This window comes from Anas acuta, chromosome W, assembly GCF_963932015.1.
Source record: "Anas acuta chromosome W, bAnaAcu1.1, whole genome shotgun sequence".
In the NCBI taxonomy this organism is placed as follows: domain Eukaryota; kingdom Metazoa; phylum Chordata; class Aves; order Anseriformes; family Anatidae; genus Anas; species Anas acuta.
This window is the reverse complement of record NC_089016.1, coordinates 17938699-17957751: the sequence shown is the minus strand read 5'-3', so window position 1 is coordinate 17957751 and position 19053 is coordinate 17938699. Positions and strand designations below refer to the sequence as shown.

The following is a 19053-nucleotide window of genomic DNA, read 5'->3' as shown; positions in this document are numbered from 1 at the left end:
CTGATTTTTATGCTCCTAGGCTGATACATATTCATTACTACGTCTAAAAAAAACCACAGGGTTATTATAATTAGTTTCTGGAATCCAAACCCTCCTACTGGAGCATGCGTATCAGTCTCCAGTGGTCCCTCTGGGGGTCTCTGGGGGTCTTTCATGCTGAAGGCTCATAGTCTTCCTCCCTCTTGTCCTTCTCCTTTGTCCAACTTGGCTGTATGTCAGAGACTTGTGCAGCGTCCCCTGCAAGCTTTGTCTTTTAGTTGTTCTTCAGCTCTCCCCGTCTCCTTAATCTCCTGGCCAGATATCAGAGACTTGCATAGTGTCCCATGCAATAGTCATAATAGTTAGCAGGTATTCTGAAACCCCCCAGATATCAGAGACTTCAAGGAAAAGCCTACAAATGCATTTCCCTTCAAGCTCTCTATTGACACGAATTGCTAAAACATTCCTTTGCAAGATACAAGAACTATATACATTAACCACTCTGTTTTTCTTAGACTTGTGGTTATACAAGGGTATGTAAGACAGAAGGTCACATTCATCATACCATGCGGCCCTAGCATTGTTCCATATTGACACGAATCAGATGAACACATTTCACATGGGTAATATCCAAAACAAAGGCGTTTTAAAGAAAGCCTCCTTGGGTGCATATTAGCACATTGGAAGGCTCTTGTTAGAATTGGGGGGGCACAAAGCAAGAGGACTTTCACTAAGTATTGCAGTCAATGGTGGCCACTATATAAGCTAAATGGCCACTTTATGGATCAATCGACTATAACACTATCTTGCAGTTAATACTGTTTTTGAGGAGAGAAGGAAAATAGGATGAAATGTTGTATACTGATATGTTGTTTCAGCATCTTGGAGGGAAAATGTATGGAATTAAGTTGGTCCCTGACTGAGCCTTTGGTGCTGGCATGAGAAAAGTACAGGCTGGAGAAAGATAAAGGAAGGGTTAAAAGGGTTGTTGAAGGTGTTAAAGGTTGTGTGGCATGTAGTATTTGACAGAGTTGTTTGAAGTTGAATGAGCAGGGAAAGAGGATGTAGGAATGTTAGTAGTTCTGCCTCAACAGGAGGCTGTGATCTCAAAATCACAGGTGTGAGCCCTCTGGGACAGAGGGACCATGATGGGTCCAAGAGAGTTGTCACGGAAACAGAAAAGCAGCTAACTCTTAAAACAAACTGAGTTCATGTGTGAGCTCAGATTGCCAATGGGACCGCTCAGGGAACTATTTACGATTGCATTCCCCTGACCAACCCCCCACTGAGACCCTAATCACCCCGGAAATAATGAAAACGGTAAAGTAAATACCAAAATCTGGTTAAATTGGGAATTGAGAATCTGTTCCAAGAAGGTCCAAAAGAAACCCCTATGGAATTTTTGGACCAACTTTGAAATGCAGTGGAAAACAAAACAAACAAAAACAATTTGGACCTGGCTTCAGAATACAAACAGAGGCAATTGGCTAGGGTCAATTGGCCCCTGAAATCAGAAAGAAATTGTCTTAGGCTGCAGGCTGGAATGACAGGGACCTGGGACTTCTACCCTAGCAGGTCCACTGGTTGAAATACAGCTAGGGAACGAAGAGAGGCTTGAATTTTTTGTTGGTTATGGGAGCTTCTTTCTCTGCGTTAATTAGTCTGTAAATGTAATAGGAGCAACTGGCCAACAGGAAAATGTGTTTGTTTTTTTTTTTTTTTGCAACGTGTGGGAATAGAAATGTTTTTGCAGAGTTACATTGTTTAGAGGAAAGGAATGTGGTATTGAGATATGCTTGCAGTGATAAGAAAGCTTGGCAGACTACCTTGTAAAATGCAGACAACCAGAATCCTTAGAGCAATTAGGCAGAAATCACCATGTAAGAAACATTACCTCCTCAAATAGTATAAAAGTCAAAAGAAATTTGACTTCTAACAGGCCCGCAAGGGAAAGCCATGTATTGTCTGTGAAGCACCTGGATTACCCAGTAAATGGGGAAACAGGGGAGGGTCCCGGTCCTCCAGGGAAAAAAAAAAAAGTATATAAACTGTGTTAAGGAACTATGCTAAAAGAAAAAAACAAAAGGTTAAATAGTGTGTATCAGTCCAGACAAAAGAACCATTTAAGGAAACAGCAGTATTTTGGCAAATGAATGAAAATTCAGGCTTTAAATTTATATGTAAACAATGATTCCTTTCTTGGAGAAGGAGACAAGTTATGCTCCCTGTTATAAATTAAGTCTCAACTCAATCTGAATTTAGTAATATTTATAAAACAAATATTTATAAGAGGTGTAAAAGGCAAGTAAACAGCACTGGGTGTGTGGGGAGTCTACGCTCCACCAACACACACACACGAACATCAAACATTCTAAATATTCTTCTTCCCAGAATATTCTAAATATAGAGGGGCCTTTACTATAAATGCTATGAGCAGTGCTAGTCCTGATAGGATACTTGTTCATGAGGTGGATAGGGTTGGGTGGGTTAATTCTAGGGTTGGTAGGTGTAGGGTGCCGATTTTTACGTACAGGTGCATGATCGTGATTAGAAGGGGCAGTGAGCTCACTAGTGTGTAAAATAGTAGGTAGGTGCCGGCGCTGAGGTGTTCGGGTTGACTTCCTCATCGTGTGATCAGGATTAGGGTTGGGATAAGTGTGGCTTCGAATGCAATGTAAAATAGCACTAGTTCTGTGGTGGAGAAGGCTAGAAGGATAAATGGTTGGACTATAACTAGGGTTGAAATGAAAGTTTGTTTTCGTGGTAGGGGTTCTTGTTGGAGGTGGTTTTGGCTTGCTATAATTATAAGTGGGAGTAGTCAGCAGGATAGTACTAGGAGGGGGGAAGAGATCTGGTCAATTCCTGTTCAATCGGACAGGAATTTGTAGGGGTGGTAGGTCGGGATTAGTCATTGGAGGCTGAGGGCGGCGATCAGTAGACTATACATGGTAGTATTAGTTCATAGGAATTTTGGTGGGGATAGTAAGGCTGTTGGGAGGAGTATAATTGTTGGCAGGATAATTTTTAGCATTGTAGCAAGTTTAGGTTGTGCAGGTGGTCGGAGCCGTGGGTGCGTGTGGAGGCTACTAGGATAGCTAGGCCAGTGCCTGCCTCACATGCTGAGAAGGTGAGTATAATGATTGGTACCATGGTGAATGAGGGGGTTTGGTTTTCGATGGGCCATATTGTTAGGCCTACGAACATTGAAAGTATCATGCTTTCAAGGCATAGTAGGGCTGATACTAGGTGGGTTCGGTGGAAGGCCAACCCCAGTCCGCTAAGGACGAAGGCTGAGTAGAAGCTCAGGTGTAGGAGTGACATAAGAAAGTTACAGGGTTGGCTGTAGTCTGCTGGGCCGAAACCAGCTGTCTTTTGATTAGACTAACTTTCTGTTATTCTGCCCACTCTAGGCCCCCCTGGGCTCATTCGTAGGCTAGTCCTAGTGTTAGGAGAAATAGGATAGCTGCGGTTCAGGTGCGGGTTTATCAGGGGCGATTGTAGTTGAATCGCTCATGGTAGAGGGAGTAGGAGGGCTATTTCTAGGTCGAACAGGAGGAACAGGATGGCTACTGAGGAAGAATCGGATTGAGAATGGTAGGCGGGCAGATCCGAGGGGGTCAAATCCGCATTCGTATGGCGGGAGTTTTTCTGAGTCGGGAGTTATTTGGGCGAGCCAGAAGTTTAGTGCGGTTAGGATGGCACTTAGGGCCAGTGATAGGGAGAATATGAATGTGAGTATGTTCATTGCTCTTCTCTGGGCTTGCACCAGATTTTAGAGATTGGAAGTCAATTGTAATTAATATACTAGAAGAGCAAGATCCTCATCAGTAGATGGTTATGTAGAGGAATAGTCAGATAACATCTACGAAGTGTCAGTATCAGGCTGCGGCTTCAAATCCGAAGTGATGGTCTGATGTGAAGTGGAATTTGATTAGTCGGAGGAGGCAGACAGTTAGGAAGGTGGACCCAATAATCACGTGGAGTCCATGGAATCCGGTGGCAACAAAGAAAGTGGAGCCGTAGACACTGTCGGCAATTGAGAATGGGGCTTCATGATATTCTATTGCTTGTAGGGTGGTGAAGTAGAATCCCAGGAGGATTGTCAGCGTTAGGGCATGGATGGCATGTTTCCGGTTTCCTTCTGTGATGCTGTGATGGGCTCATGTGACAGTTACGCCTGAAGCCAGAAGGATGGCTGTGTTTAGTAGTGGGACTTCTATGGGGTTGAGCGGTTTGATGCCTGCTGGGGGTCATTGGCCGCCTAGTTCTGGGGTTGGCACTAGGCTTGAGTGGAAGAATGCCCAGAAGAATCCTAGGAAGAAGAATGCTTCGGACGTGATGAAGAGGATTATGCCGTACCGTAGGCCTTTTTGGACTGTAGGGGTGTGGTGGCCTTGGAAGGTGCTCTCTCGGACAATGTCCCGTCATCATTGGAGTATTACCAGGAGCATTGATAGGAGGCTGGAGGCTAGTAGGGCAGATGAGTTGTAGTGAAATCATATGACTAGTCCTGAGGTTGTGAGTAGGGCGGCGGCTGCCCCGAAGATTGGTCAGGGGCTGGGGTCAACTATGTGGTAGGAGTGTGCTTGGTGTGCCATTAGATGTTTTCTTGTAAGTACAGGCTTAGAAGGAGGACGAAAATGTAGGCCTGGATCATGGCCACTGCTACTTCTAGGATGGTGAGGAGTAGCAGGATGACTATTGTTAGGATTGATACTGCGGGGAGGATGGGCATGAGTGCGATGGAGGCTGTAGAGATGAGCTGAATAAGTAGGTGTCCTGCTGTGAGGTTTGCTGTGAGGCGGACCCCTAGGGCTAAGGGTCAGATCAGTAGGCTGGTTGTTTCGATTAGGATTAGTGCGGGGATCAGGGGTGTTGGGGTGCCCTCTGGCAGTAAGTGGGCCAAGGAGGCCGATGGTTTGTTTCGTAGGCCTGTTAGTAGGGTGGCGAGTCATAGGGGGAAGGCCAGGGCCATGTTTATGGATAGCTGGGTGGTTGGGGTGAATGTATATGGAAGGAGTCCTAGAAGGTTGATTGTAAGAAGTATGATTATTAGTGATGTTAGTATTAGGGCTCATTTGTGGCCGTTTTTGTTTAGTGGGATTATCAGTTGTTTTGTAATTAGGTGTAGGAGCCACAGTTGGATGGTGGATAGTCGGTTGTTGATTCATCGGTTGTTTGGGGATGGGAACAATAGGGCTGGGAAGAGCAGGGACAGTAGGATTAGGGGGATGCCGAGCAGGTGGGGGCTTGAGAATTGGTCAAAGAAGCTTAGGTTCATGGTCAGGCTCATGGTGTGGGTTTAGTAGTGAGTGACATTTTTTTTGACGGGGGATTTGTTGCGGTGAAGGTTAGTAGTTTTGGTTGGATTAGGAGTGCGAGGGTCAGTCAGGTTATGATTATGATTGAGAATCATGGTGCGGGGTTGAGTTGAGGCATATCATTAAGGAGGGGGTAATTCCTCTTTAGCTAGCTTAAAAGGCTAGTGCTGTTGCATAGCTTCTTAATGATTAGGATGACGACAGGAGGGATGATCAGGCCTCAAAATGTGAGAGTGGGGTAGATTCTACTACAATAGGCATGTAGCTGTGGTTGGCTCCGCAGATTTCTGAGCACTGGCCGTAGAAAATCTCGGGCCGGGTGGTAATGAATGAGGTTTGGTTTAGTCGGCCTGGGATTGCATCTGTTTTAACTCTGAGTGTTGGGACTGCTCACGAGTGGAGTACGTTCCCGGCAGTGATAATTACGCGGATCGGTGATTCTATGGGTACGACTACACGGTGGTCAACTTCCAAGAGTCAGAAGTGGCCATTTGGCAGGTCTGTGGTGGGAATTATGTAAGAGTCGAATGAGAGGTCCTTAAAGTCTGTGTATTCGTAGCTTCAGTACCACTGGTGGCCGATGGCTTTTAGTGTGAGGTCTGGTTCGTTGATTTCGTCTATTATGTATAGGATTTGTAAGGATGGGAGGGCGAGGAGTACTAGGACGATGGCGGGCAGGATCGTTCAGATTAGCTCTACTTCTTGGGCATCTACTGCATTGGATGACAGTTTTTCTATTAGTATGTGGGCTGAGAGGTATAGGACTAGGCTGCAGATGGCTAGGGCAACAATCAGAGCATGGTCGTGAAGTTCTTCTATAATGGGTGATGAGGCATCTTGGAATCCTAGTTGGGAGTGATTGGCCACATGAGATGTACAGGGTTTTCACCTGTGATTTAGCCTTGACAAGGCTATGTAATTGGTTTACTAACGTCTCATGAGAAAGAAGCATGAATGGTTAATGCAGCTGGCTTGAAACCAGTGTATGGGGGTTCGATTCCTTCCTTTCTTGTACTTGGACGAAAGCTGGTTCCTCGAAAGTGTGGTATGGGGGAGGGCAGCCGTGGATTCATTCAATGTTTGTGGCGGTTAGTTCTGGTTGTAGGACTTTCCATTTGGCTGAGAAGGCTTCTCAGATGATGAATATTAGTATGATTACGGCTACTATTGAGATTAGGGATCCAATAGAGGAGATGGTGTTTCACAGTGTGTAGGTGTCAGGGTAGTCCGAGTATCGTCAGGGCATTCCTGCCAGGCCTAGGAAGTGTTGGGGGAAGAATGTTAAGTTTACTCCTGTAAATATTACTCCGAAGTGGGCTTTTGCTCATGTTTGGTGTAGGGTGAATCCTGTGAGAAGGGGGAATCAGTGAGTGAATCTGGCTAGAATGGCAAAGACAGCGCCCATGGATAGTACGTAGTAGAAGTGGGCAACTACGTAGTACGTGTCATGCAGGGCGATGTCTAGGGAGGAGTTTGCAAGAACAATTCCTGTTAATCCTCCGATGGTAAATAGGAAGATAAACCCTAGAGCTCAGAGTATTGGGGGGTCCCACTTGATTGTTCCCCCGTGCAGAGTGGCAAGTCAGCTGAAAACTTTGATTCCGGTAGGGATGGCGATGATTATGGTGGCGGATGTGAAGTAGGCCCGGGTGTCAACGTCTATTCCTACGGTGAACATGTGGTGGGCTCAGACGATGAATCCTAGGAAGCCGATGGATAGCATGGCTCAGACTATTCCTATATAGCCGAAGGGCTCTTTTTTGCCTGAGTAGTATGTAACCACGTGGGAGATAATCCCGAATCCTGGGAGGATTAAGATGTAGACTTCTGGGTGGCCAAAGAATCAAAATAGGTGCTGGTACAGGATTGGGTCTCCCCCTCCGGTGGGGTCAAAGAATGTGGTGTTTAGGTTTCGGTCGGTTAGTAGCATTGTGATGCCGGCGGCGAGAACGGGGAGTGATAGGAGGAGCAGGATGGCGGTGATTAGGACTGATCAGACAAAAAGTGGGGTTTGGTATTGTGAGAGTGCGGGGGGTTTTATGTTGATGGCTGTGGTAATGAAGTTAATGGCTCCAAGGATGGAGGAAACACCGGCTAGATGGAGCGAGAAGATAGCTAGGTCTACTGAGGCCCCAGCGTGGGCTAGGTTGCCTGCTAGGGGTGGGTACACGGTTCAGCCTGTACCAGCGCCAGCTTCCACGGTAGATGAGGCGAGTAGTAGAAGGAATGATGGTGGGAGGAGTCAGAAGCTTATGTTGTTTATTCGTGGTAATGCTATGTCGGGGGCACCGATTATTAGGGGGACTAATCAGTTGCCGAACCCCCCAATTATGATGGGCATTACTATGAAGAAGATTATTACAAAGGCGTGAGCGGTGACGATCACGTTATAAATTTGGTCATCGCCCAGGAGGGTTCCTGGCTGGCCTAGTTCTGCTCGGATTAGTAGGCTGAGTGCCGTGCCAATTATTCCGGCTCATGCCCCGAAGATAAGATATAGAGTACCGATGTCTTTGTGATTGGTAGAGAATAATCATCGATTGATGAAGGTCACGGGTAAGATGGCTGAGTGTTAAAGCGTTAGGCTGTAGTCCTTTTTACAGAGGTTCAATTCCTCTTCTTATCGGTCCCGTGGTGAAGTTCATGTTGAGTTGCAAGCTCATCGATGCGCATGAGAGTGTGCCGGGGCCTTAGGCAGAAGCCAGCAGGCTTAGGCGTTTAGCTGTTAACTAAAATTTTACGGGATCGAAGCCCGTCTGTCTAGTAAAGGCTTTAGCTTAATTAAAGCATCTGGTTTGCATCCAGGAGATACAGGTTAGTGTCCTGTTGGTCTTAGTGCAGAAACTAAGAGGGTTTAACTCTTATTTAAGGCTTTGAAGGCCTTCGGTTTAAGGGGGTGTTATCCTAAGTTTCTAGACAATAGCATGGATTATGGGGGAGAGGGGGAGTAGAAGGATTGATAGTGAGGCTAGAATTGCTGTAGGTGTGCTTGGGGGTTTGCTAGTGTACCACTGTTTTATGTGGTTGGATGAGTTCGGTGGGAGGGTGATTGTTGAGTGGTATGCAAGGCGTAGGTAGAAGAATAGGCTAAGTAGGGATAATATGGCAATTGCTATGGCTGCGGGTGTTATTTCCTGCTTAGTTAGTTCTTGGATGATGAGTCATTTTGGCATGAATCCTGTTAGTGGGGGGAGGCCTGCTAGGGACAGCAGTACTAACATTAGGGTGGCGTTTAGTACTGGGGTTTCTGTTCAAGAGGTTAGGATTATGGATAGGTTGAGAGCTTTGATTTTGTTGAGGGCCATGAACACAGCTGATGTCATGATTGTGTAGAGGTAGAAGGTAAGTAGTGCTAGCTTGGGGCTGTAGACTAGGATGATGGCGATTCAGCCTAGGTGGGAGATGGATGAGAAGGCTAGGATTTTGCGCGTTTGTGTTTGATTTAGTCCCATTCAGCCCCCCAATGCTGCTGAAGCTAGGGCTATCGTGGTTAGTAGGGCTGGGTTGAGGGATTTGGATGTCATTAGGAGGAGGGTCAGTGGGGGGAATTTTATGAGGGTTGAGAGTAGGAGGGCTGTTATTAGGGGGGATCCTTGTAGGACTTTTGGGAATCAAAAGTGAAATGGGACTAGGCCTAGTTTGATTGCGATTGCTGTTGTGAGTAGTAGGCATGAGGTTGGGTGGTTAAGCTGTGTGATGTCTCATTGGCCAGTGGCTCAGGCGTTGGTTATGCTAGAGAATAGTACTAGGGCGGAGGCAGCTGCCTGTGTTAAGAAGTATTTTGTTGCGGGTGGTGGGTGGTGGGATTTGGAGATTAGGGGGATAATGGCTAGCGTATTAATTTCTAGTCCGGTTCAGGCTAGGACTCAGTGGTTACTAGAGATTGTGATTGTTGTGCCTAATGCGAGACTGAGGACTAGGACTGGGGTTGCGTGGGGGTTCATTAGTAGAGGAGGGGGTTGAACCATCATTTCCGGGGTATGGGCCCGGTAGTTTGATTAGCTGACTCTACTAGAAAATAATATAAGGGAAGTATGGACAGTTTTGATCTCTCCTGTGTAGGTTCAATTCCTACTTTTCTAAGGTCAATAGGAAATGAGAGGACTGTTGTACCTCTATGTTCACTTTATCATAGTGACCCTTTGGGTTCAGGCACATTTCCTTATGGAAGGAGGTAGGCCTGCATAGCAGATGGGTAGGCTAGTGTGTCAAAGGCATAGAGCTAGTGTGAGGGGTAAGAAGTTTTTTCATAGGAGGTGCATCAATTGGTCATATCGGAATCGGGGGTAGGAGGCTCGGACTCATAAGAAGCCGGAGGATAGTAGGAGGACTTTTGTGGCCAGGATGATAGGGAATAGTTCTGGAGAGGGTCCTAGGGCGCTGGGGTTTAGGAAGATGATGGCCATAAGTGTGTTTATTAGTATGATGTTGGCATATTCGGCTAGGAAAAATAGGGCGAAGGGTCCTGCGGCATATTCAACGTTAAACCCTGAGACCAGTTCAGATTCGCCTTCTGTTAGGTCAAATGGGGCTCGGTTTGTTTCTGCTAGGGTAGATACATATCATATTATTGCCAGGGGCCATGAGGAGAAGATGAGGTAAAGGGGTTCCTGTGCGATGGCGAAAGTGCTGAGTGTGTAGTTTCCGGTTAGTATAATTACTGATAGCAGGATGAGTGCTAATGTTACTTCATACGAGATGGTTTGTGCGACTGCCCGCAGGGCTCCGATTAGTGCGTATTTTGAGTTTGAGGCTCAGCCTGATCATAGGATTGAGTAGACGGCTAAGCTTGACATGGCTACCATGAAGAGGACTCCAAGGTTTAGGTCTACTAGGGAGAATGGGAGGGGGAGGGGTACTCAGACGGTGAGGGCTAGGAGGAGGGCCAGTATGGGCATTATGATGAAGAGGAGTGGTGAAGAGGTGGAGGGACGAATGGGCTCTTTAATGAATAGTTTGATTCCGTCTGCAATTGGCTGGAGCAGGCCAAAAGGCCCTACAATGTTGGGGCCTTTGCGAGATTGTATGTAGCTTAGAATTTTTCGTTCCACTAGAGTTAAGAAAGCCACGGCAATTAAGATCGGGACGGCGTATAGCAGGGATATAATGAGGTAGCTTACTATTGTTATTTGTGGCATGTGCAGCTAGGGAGAGGATTTGAACCTCTGGGTAAAGGGCTTAAGCCTTTTGCATTTGCCGGGCTCTGCCACTCTAGCTGATCCTTTTCTAGGATTGGGGTGGTGGGAGGAGTCCTCTTCATAGTTCAGTTGGCTTCACTATTTAGAGGGAAGGCGTGCTTGTGGTATTGGCCTTACTTTCCCGGTCCTTTCGTACTGGGGAGAGTAGTTCATAGATAGAAACCAACCTGGATTGCTCCGGTCTGAACTCAGATCACGTAGGACTATTAATCGTTGAACAAACGAACCCTTAATAGCGGCTGCACCATTAGGATGTCCTGATCCAACATCGAGGTCGTAAACCCCCCTGTCGATAGGGGCTCTTGAGGGGGATTGCACTGTTATCCCTGGGGTAGCTTGGTCCATTAATCAATTATATTGGGTCTGGTCACTATTAGCACTTTGAGGGGTGGCTCTAGGTAAAGAGGTGTGGTCTTGTTTTTGGAGGATCTGTTGTTCTCCAAGGTCGCCCCAACCGAAAAATATCGGCCATGCTCTGCGATTGGTGGTGGTCCCGGTGGGTTTAGTTTTAGGTTCGCGGTGGCCGTTGATTTTTAAGTTCCACAGGGTCTTCTCGTCTTATGTTCACATCCCCGCTTTTGCACGGGGAGATCAATTTCACTGATTATCTGTGAGAGACAGTTAAGACCTCGTTTAGCCATTCATACAAGTCTCGATTTATGGGACAATTGATTGCGCTACCTTTGCACGGTTAGGATACCGCGGCCGTTTAACCTAGGTCACTGGTCAGGCATCACCTTCAATAATTGTTTGTTTGCTGAAGGCTATGTTTTTGGTAAACAGTCGGGCCTTGTGGTTTTACCGAGTTCCTTTCACAGATTTTAATCGCTCTTATGGGCGCTCCTGAGTCGGGTTAAAAGGGTTAGTTTATACCGGGTCTTGTAGGGGTTTTTGTATATGTCTGGGTCTGTTAATAATGTTCTCATGTAAGCTTGCGCCGTTAGAGGGGTGGGTGTGGCCCCAAGTTACTTATTTTAGCATTAATTCTCCTATATTCATAGGTTGACCTGTTTGTGGTAAGGGATTCATCTTGTTTTGGCATTTTTGGGTGGGGGAGCTTTGACGCACTCTTTGTTGGTGGCTGCTTTAAGGCCCACAGTAAGGTTGGTGTTTAGATTTATCCGCTAGTCGAGGTTGTGTCCTTTTTTAATGGAGCTGTACCCCCATTAAATAACTCTTAATCATCTCATTGTGGCTCTGGGTGTTGTCCGGTAGGGAGGATTAAGGGAGAACTTAGATTCATTTCACAGGTAACCAGCTATCACCCAGCTCGGTTGGCTTTTCACCTCTACTGACAAGTTGTCGTGGTTTAACCCGGCCGGCAGCTAAACACCACGCAGCCGTTCGCTCACCCTCCCCCCTCCCTCTCTGGGACGGGGGAGAGAAATGGAAAGTGAAGCCCGTGAGTTGAGATAAAGACAGTTTAATAAGACAGGAAAATAATAATAACAAAATAATAATAACAATAATAACAATAATAATAATATGGTGATAATAGGGAAATAATAATAATATGTACAAACAAGTGATGCACAATGCAATTGCTCACCACTCGCTGACCGATGCCCAGCCTAACCCCGAGCAGTCCGGCCCCCTTCCCCCGGCTAGCCACCCCTATATATTGTTTAGCATGACGTCAGATGGTATGGAATACCCCTTTGGCTAGTTTGGGTCACCTGTCCTGGGTCTGCCCCCTCCCAGCTCTTACTGCACCCCCAGCCTGTCCGTTGGCAGGACAGAGCAAAAGGCTGAGATGTCCTTGGCTTAGTATAAGCACTGCTCTGCAACAATTAAAGCATCGGGGTGTTATCAGCACTCTTCTCATCCTAAGCCAAAACACAGCATTCCACCAGCTACTAGGAAGAAAATTAATTCTGTGCTAACTGAAACCAGGACATCTATCCACCCCTTATTCCATACCATTTATGTCATGCTCAGGTTACACTCTTTTCCATACATTCTAATTAGTCACCTATAGTAATCATGGTAGTGATAACATACAGTGTAATATACTAATTAACATGGTACAATTCAGTTTATGGGCTATTCTCACCCAGTATTAAATCTCCTTGAGGTACACACCGGACCTCTCCGTTCTTTTGCATCACCCACCAAGTGTATCCAGGTCCCTGAGCGAAAACAATTCCACGAATAGGTTTGCCTTTTCCTGAGGCACGAGTAGCCCAGACTGTTTTACCCAGCATATTTTTTACATGCACTACAGGAACCTTATCCCCATCTACAGTACGTAACAGGTTTGATTGGGCAGGTCCAGCTCGGTTGGTAGATCCCCTAGTATTGACTAACCAGGTGGCCTTTGCCAAATGCGTATCCCAGTTTTTGAACGTCCCAGCGCCCATTGCTTTCAAGGTAGTCTTTAACAGGCCATTGTATCGTTCAACTTTCCCGGAGGCTGGTGCATGATAGGGGATGTGATACACCCATTCAATACCATGTTCTTTGGCCCAAGTGTCTATAAGGTTGTTTCGGAAGTGAGTCCCATTGTCTGATTCTATTCTTTCTGGGGTGCCATGTCGCCATAGGACTTGCTTTTCAAGGCCCAGGATGGTGTTCCGGGCGGTGGCATGAGGCACAGGATATGTTTCCAGCCATCCAGTGGTTGCTTCCACCATTGTAAGTACGTGGCGCTTGCCATTGCGAGTTTGAGGGAGTGTGATGTAATCAATTTGCCAGGCCTCTCCATATTTATATTTCAGCCATCGTCCTCCATACCAAAGAGGCTTTGACCGTTTGGCTTGCTTGATTGCAGCACATGTTTCACAGTCATGAATAACCTGTGCTATAGCGTCCATGGTCAAGTCCACCCCTCGATCACGAGCCCATCTGTATGTTGCGTCTCTACCTTGATGGCCTGAGGTGTCATGGGCCCATCGGGCTATAAATAATTCACCTTTATGCTGCCAATCCAGGTCTACCTGAGCTACTTCAATCTTAGCAGCCTGATCCACCTGCTGGTTGTTTTGATGTTCTTCAGTAGCCCGATTCTTGGGCACATGAGCATCTACGTGGCGTACTTTCACAGCCAGGTTCTCTACCCGAGCAGCAATATCTTGCCACAATGCAGCAGCCCAGATGGGTTTGCCCCTGCGCTGCCAGTTGTTTTGCTTCCATTGCTGTAACCATCCCCACAGGGCATTTGCTACCATCCATGAATCGGTGTAGAGATAGAGAACTGGCCATTTTTCTCGTTCAGCAATGTCTAAAGCCAGCTGAATGGCTTTCACTTCTGCAAACTGACTCGATTCACCTTCTCCCTCAGCAGCTTCTGCAACTCGTCGCGTAGGACTCCATACAGCAGCCTTCCATCTCCGATGCTTCCCCACAATACGACAGGACCCATCAGTGAACAGGGCATATTTCTTTTCATTCTCTGGCAACTGGTTGTACAGTGGGGCTTCTTCAGCACGACCCACCTCCTCCTCTGATGATATCCCAAAGTATTTGCCTTCTGGCCAGTCCATGATCACTTCCAATATTCCTGGGCGACTGGGGTTTCCTATTCGAGCCCGCTGAGTAATCAGTGCAACCCACTTGCTCCATGTAGCATCAGTTGCATGATGCGTAGAGGGGACCCTTCCCTTGAACATCCAGCCTAGTACCGGCAATCGGGGTGCTAGGAGGAGTTGCGCTTCAGTACCGACCACCTCCGAAGCAGATCGAACTCCTTCATATGCTGCCAATATCTCCTTTTCAGTTGGAGTATAGCGGGCCTCAGATCCTCTGTATCCCCGACTCCAAAACCCCAGGGGCCGACCTCGAGTTTCCCCAGGTTCTTTCTGCCAGAGGCTCCAGGTGGGGCCGTTCTCCCCGGCTGCAGTGTAGAGCACATTCTTTACATCTGGTCCTGTTCGAACTGGCCCAAGGGCTACTGCATGGACTATTTCCTGCTTGATTTGTTCAAAGGCTTGTCGTTGTTCAGGGCCCCACTCAAACTCATTCTTCTTACGGGTTACTTGGTAGAGTGGGTTTACAATCAGACTGTAATTTGGGATGTGCATTCTCCAAAACCCCACAACACCTAGGAAAGTCTGTGTTTCTTTTTTGTTAGTTGGTGGAGACATAGCTGTTATTTTGTTGATCACATCCATTGGGATTTGACGACGTCCATCTTGCCATTTTATTCCTAAAAACTGGATCTCTCGTGCAGGTCCTTTGACTTTATTTTGTTTTATGGCAAAACCGGCTTTCAGAAGGATTTGGACTATTTTCTTCCCTTTCTCGAAAACTTCCTCTGCTGTGTCACCCCACACAATAATGTCATCGATGTACTGCAGGTGTTCAGGAGCTTCCCCCTGCTCTAGCGCAGACTGGATCAGTCCATGGCAAATGGTAGGGCTGTGTTTCCACCCCTGGGGCAGCCTATTCCAAGTATATTGGACTCCCCTCCAAGTGAAGGCAAATTGTGGCCTGCACTCTGCTGCTAGAGGGATGGAGAAAAATGCATTAGCGATATCAATTGTGGCGTACCACTTGGCTGCCTTCGATTCAAGTTCATACTGAAGTTCCAGCATGTCTGGCACTGCAGCACTCAGTGGTGGCGTGACTTCATTCAGGCCGCGATAGTCCACTGTTAGTCTCCACTCGCCATTAGACTTTCTCACTGGCCATATGGGACTATTGAAAGGTGAATGGGTCTTGCTGATCACTCCTTGGCTCTCCAATTGACGAATTAGCTTATGGATGGGGATCAGTGAGTCTCGGTTAGTGCGATATTGCCGCCGGTGCACAGTTGTGGTAGCGATTGGCACTTGCTGTTCTTCGACCCTCAGCAACCCCACAACAGAGGGGTCCTCTGAGAGACCAGGCAAGGTAGATAATTGTTTAATGCCCTCTGTCTCTAAGGCAGCTATACCAAAAGCCCACCGGAACCCTTTTGGGTCCTTGCAATATCCTCTTCTAAGATAGTCTATGCCAAGGATACATGGAGCATCCGGGCCAGTCACAATGCGGTGCTTTTCCCACTCATTCCCAGTCAGACTCACTTCAGCCTCCAATACAGTCAACTGCTGAGATCCCCCTGTCACTCCACAAATATAGATGGGCTCTGGTCCTTTATAGCTTGATGGCATTATAGTACATTGTGCACCGGTGTCTACTAAAGCCTTATACTTCTGTGCATGTGATGTGCCAGGCCATCAAATCCACACAGTCCAATAAACTCGATTGTCCCTTTCCTCCCCCTGGCTGGAGGCAGGGCCCCCCTAATCCTGGTCAGAATCTTCTTCGTTTCTGTGTTTGAAGGACTGTCTGCTGGAAGTTGGAGCAGCAAACTTTTCGGAGAATCCCTTTTTCCTGATTGTTTTCTTTTGCAACTCACGTACCCGTGCCTCTAGGGTCGCGGTAGATTTTCCATCCCATTTTCTCATGTCCTCTCCATGGTCTCGTAAGTAAAACCACAGGGTGGCACGGGGTGAGTACCCACCATATCGTCTTCCTTGTGTGGGTGAACGCCTACCCCTGACAGCTGAGACACTGCTTTGTACAGGTGCGGAGGAGAATAATCTCTCTTCAAGTTGGTGAAACTTTTCAGAAAGTGTTTTCTCCCAGGTGTTCTCTTTTGGTCGGTGGACACTGGTTGGTTCAGGTGGGGAGGACAATAGATTCTCTTCAAGTTGGTGAACCTTTTCAGAAAGTTTCTCCACAGCTGAGACGCAGGCCTGTAAGGAAGAGGAGAGACTTTCTTCGTACTGCCAGAGTTGTTTAGCCGCTTCATCCACTGTGGGTTCCTCATCCTCTTTCCAGGCCATTATTGCCAATGAGCTGGCATATGATGATGGTGCACTCCGTACAAACTTCCGCCACATGGGTCGTGTACACTTGACTTCATCTGGATCTTTGGATGTTTGTCTGAGGTCTGGATCCTCATAAATCACTTCCCGTACGGCTAATTCCCTCAGGTACTGGATTCCCTTCTCCATAGTGGTCCACTTGCCTGGTAGACATAAAAGTTCTTCCTTGAAGGGATACCTTTCCCTCACAGCTGAGAGGAGACGCCTCCAGAGGCTGGTGGATTGTGCTCCATCTGCAATTGCTTTGTCAATGCCGGCGTCTCGAGCAAGGGATCCCAGCCGCTTGGCTTCCCTGCCGTCTAATTCCACACAATTGGCTCCAGAGTCCCAGCACCGGAGCAGCCAGGTGACAAGCTGCTCACCTATACAGCGACCAAAATCTTTTCGCACATCTCGTAGCTCGCGCTCGTTTAGGCTTCGGGTAGTTACTGTTGATTTTTCGACATCCTCATCTTCCTCCTCCTGAATCCTTGATGGCCCAGCGTCGTCGTCATCTTCGTCATCTCTATACCTAGTTTTGGCAGAAGCCTTACCTGGGTTGGCAGAAGACTCTCTGCGTTCTAAACGACCTGAATCTCTATACCATTTTTTCACCTTCTCTACAGGGGCAGCTTGCACTGCTACTGCTCGTTTCTCTGACTTTGTTACAGAGTCTGCTACAGGGGTTGGAATACCCTCTGCAGGGGCAGCTTGCACTGCTACTGCTCGTTTCTCTGACCCCGTTACAGGGATTGGAATACCCTCTGCAGGGTCAACTTGCACTGCTACAGCTCGTTTCTCTGACACGGCCACAGGAGCTGGAGCGGCTGCAGGAGCTGGAGCAGTTGCAGGAACTGGAGCTGGAGCGGCTACAGGAGCTGGAGCTGGAGCTGGAGCAGTTGCAGGAGCTGGGACTGGAGCAGCAGTAGGAGCTGGAGCTGGAGCGGCTTCAGGAGCTGGAGCTGGAGCGGCTTCAGGAGCTGGGGCTGGAGCGGCTGCAGGAACTGGAGCTGGAGCGGCTGCAGGAGCTGGGACTGGAGCGGCTGCAGGAGCTGGAGCGGCTGCAGGAGCTGGGACTGGAGCGGCTGCAGGAGCTGGGACTGGAGCGGCTGCAGGAGCTGGAGCTGGAGCAGTTGCAGGAGCTGGAGCTGGAGCAGCTGCAGGAACCGGATCTGGAGTGGCTGCAGGAGCTGGGGCTGGAGCGGCTGCAGAATCCACCGTAGGGGTCACAGTGGCCGTTGGATCTGTCACAGGGCTTGGAGTGGCCGCAGGGTCTGTCACTAAGTTGATAGCAGTATCAATGGCAGCTCGATAGGCATGAGCCAGGCCCCAGCACGTTACAATGATTTGTGTTACTTTGGAACTGCCAGAATCATGACACCTTTTTTTCAAGCATTCTGCCAGTTTTTGAGGATTTTGCCATTGTTCAGGGGTGAATTTCCAACACACTGGGGGTGCCAACTGCTCTAGATGCCTGCCCATATCCGCCCATACTCCCTGCCACCCACAACTATCCTGCCTCCGGGCAGATATCCGGATGAGCTTCCCAAGTAGTTGTTTAACTTTAAGCAGAACCTGAAGTGCATTCAGGAGGCAGAACAACAAGACTATGGTATTCTGAGTATTCCAGAAATATTCAATATCTTGGAGAGCTATTGTGACAAGCTCAGGGGATAAGAGAGTGGTGAAGGAGGAAGGCAGAGTGATCCAGGAGGATACAGGGGGGGTGAAGGAGAAAGGGAGAGTAAGCAAGTAAGGAAAAATATCCTCCCCTTTCCCCTCCACAGATTGACTCCCTAATGAAAAAAAACAATAGGTATAATTGCTAATAGTTTCCAAGATACAGTTTCCAAAGTACAGAGTCGACGATGTTACTGAATACAAATAACAAGTTAGAGTCATGACCACATATTTCATCGTCTCATAAGCCATTGCTACAACACACAGTACCATAATGATCTGAAACCAGGGCCCGGAGAGGATAAACAACACGACAGAGAGCAAATACGGAAAATAATGTACTATAATACTCAATTTGGAAAACAGGCGCAGCAGAGTTGAGATTAAAGCAATCAGCATCATGACAAGTGACTATTAAGCAGGTCTAATCCTTACACCAATTTTAGTTTAACACACTCTGGTCAGATCTGCCGTTATCTCAACCTTTTGGGCCCCACGTTGGGCGCCAAAAAGACTGTCGTGGTTTAACCCGGCCGGCAGCTAAACACCACGCAGCCGTTCGCTCACCCTCCCCCCTCCCTCTCTGGGACGGGGGAGAGAAATGGAAAGTGAAGCCCGTGAGTTGAGATAAAGACAGTTTAATAAGACAGGAAAATAATAATAACAAAATAATAATAACAATAATAACAATAATAACAATAATAGTAATATGGTGATAATAGGGAAAATAATAATAATATGTACAAACAAGTGATGCACAATGCAATTGCTCACCACTCGCTGACCGATGCCCAGCCTAACCCCGAGCAGTCCGGCCCCCTTCCCCCGGCTAGCCACCCCTATATATTGTTTAGCATGACGTCAGATGGTATGGAATACCCCTTTGGCTAGTTTGGGTCACCTGTCCTGGGTCTGCCCCCTCCCAGCTCTTACTGCACCCCCAGCCTGTCCGTTGGCAGGACAGAGCAAAAGGCTGAGATGTCCTTGGCTTAGTATAAGCACTGCTCTGCAACAATTAAAGCATCGGGGTGTTATCAGCACTCTTCTCATCCTAAGCCAAAACACAGCATTCCACCAGCTACTAGG

At 47.5% G+C, this 19053-nt stretch overlaps 1 pseudogene; it reads right to left on the bottom strand.

Moving 5' to 3' along the window:
* Positions 1-3793: 3793 nt before the first annotated feature.
* LOC137847019 (cytochrome c oxidase subunit 3-like) lies at positions 3794-5444 on the bottom strand (annotated as a pseudogene).
* Between the last annotated feature and the right edge of the window lie 13609 nt (positions 5445-19053).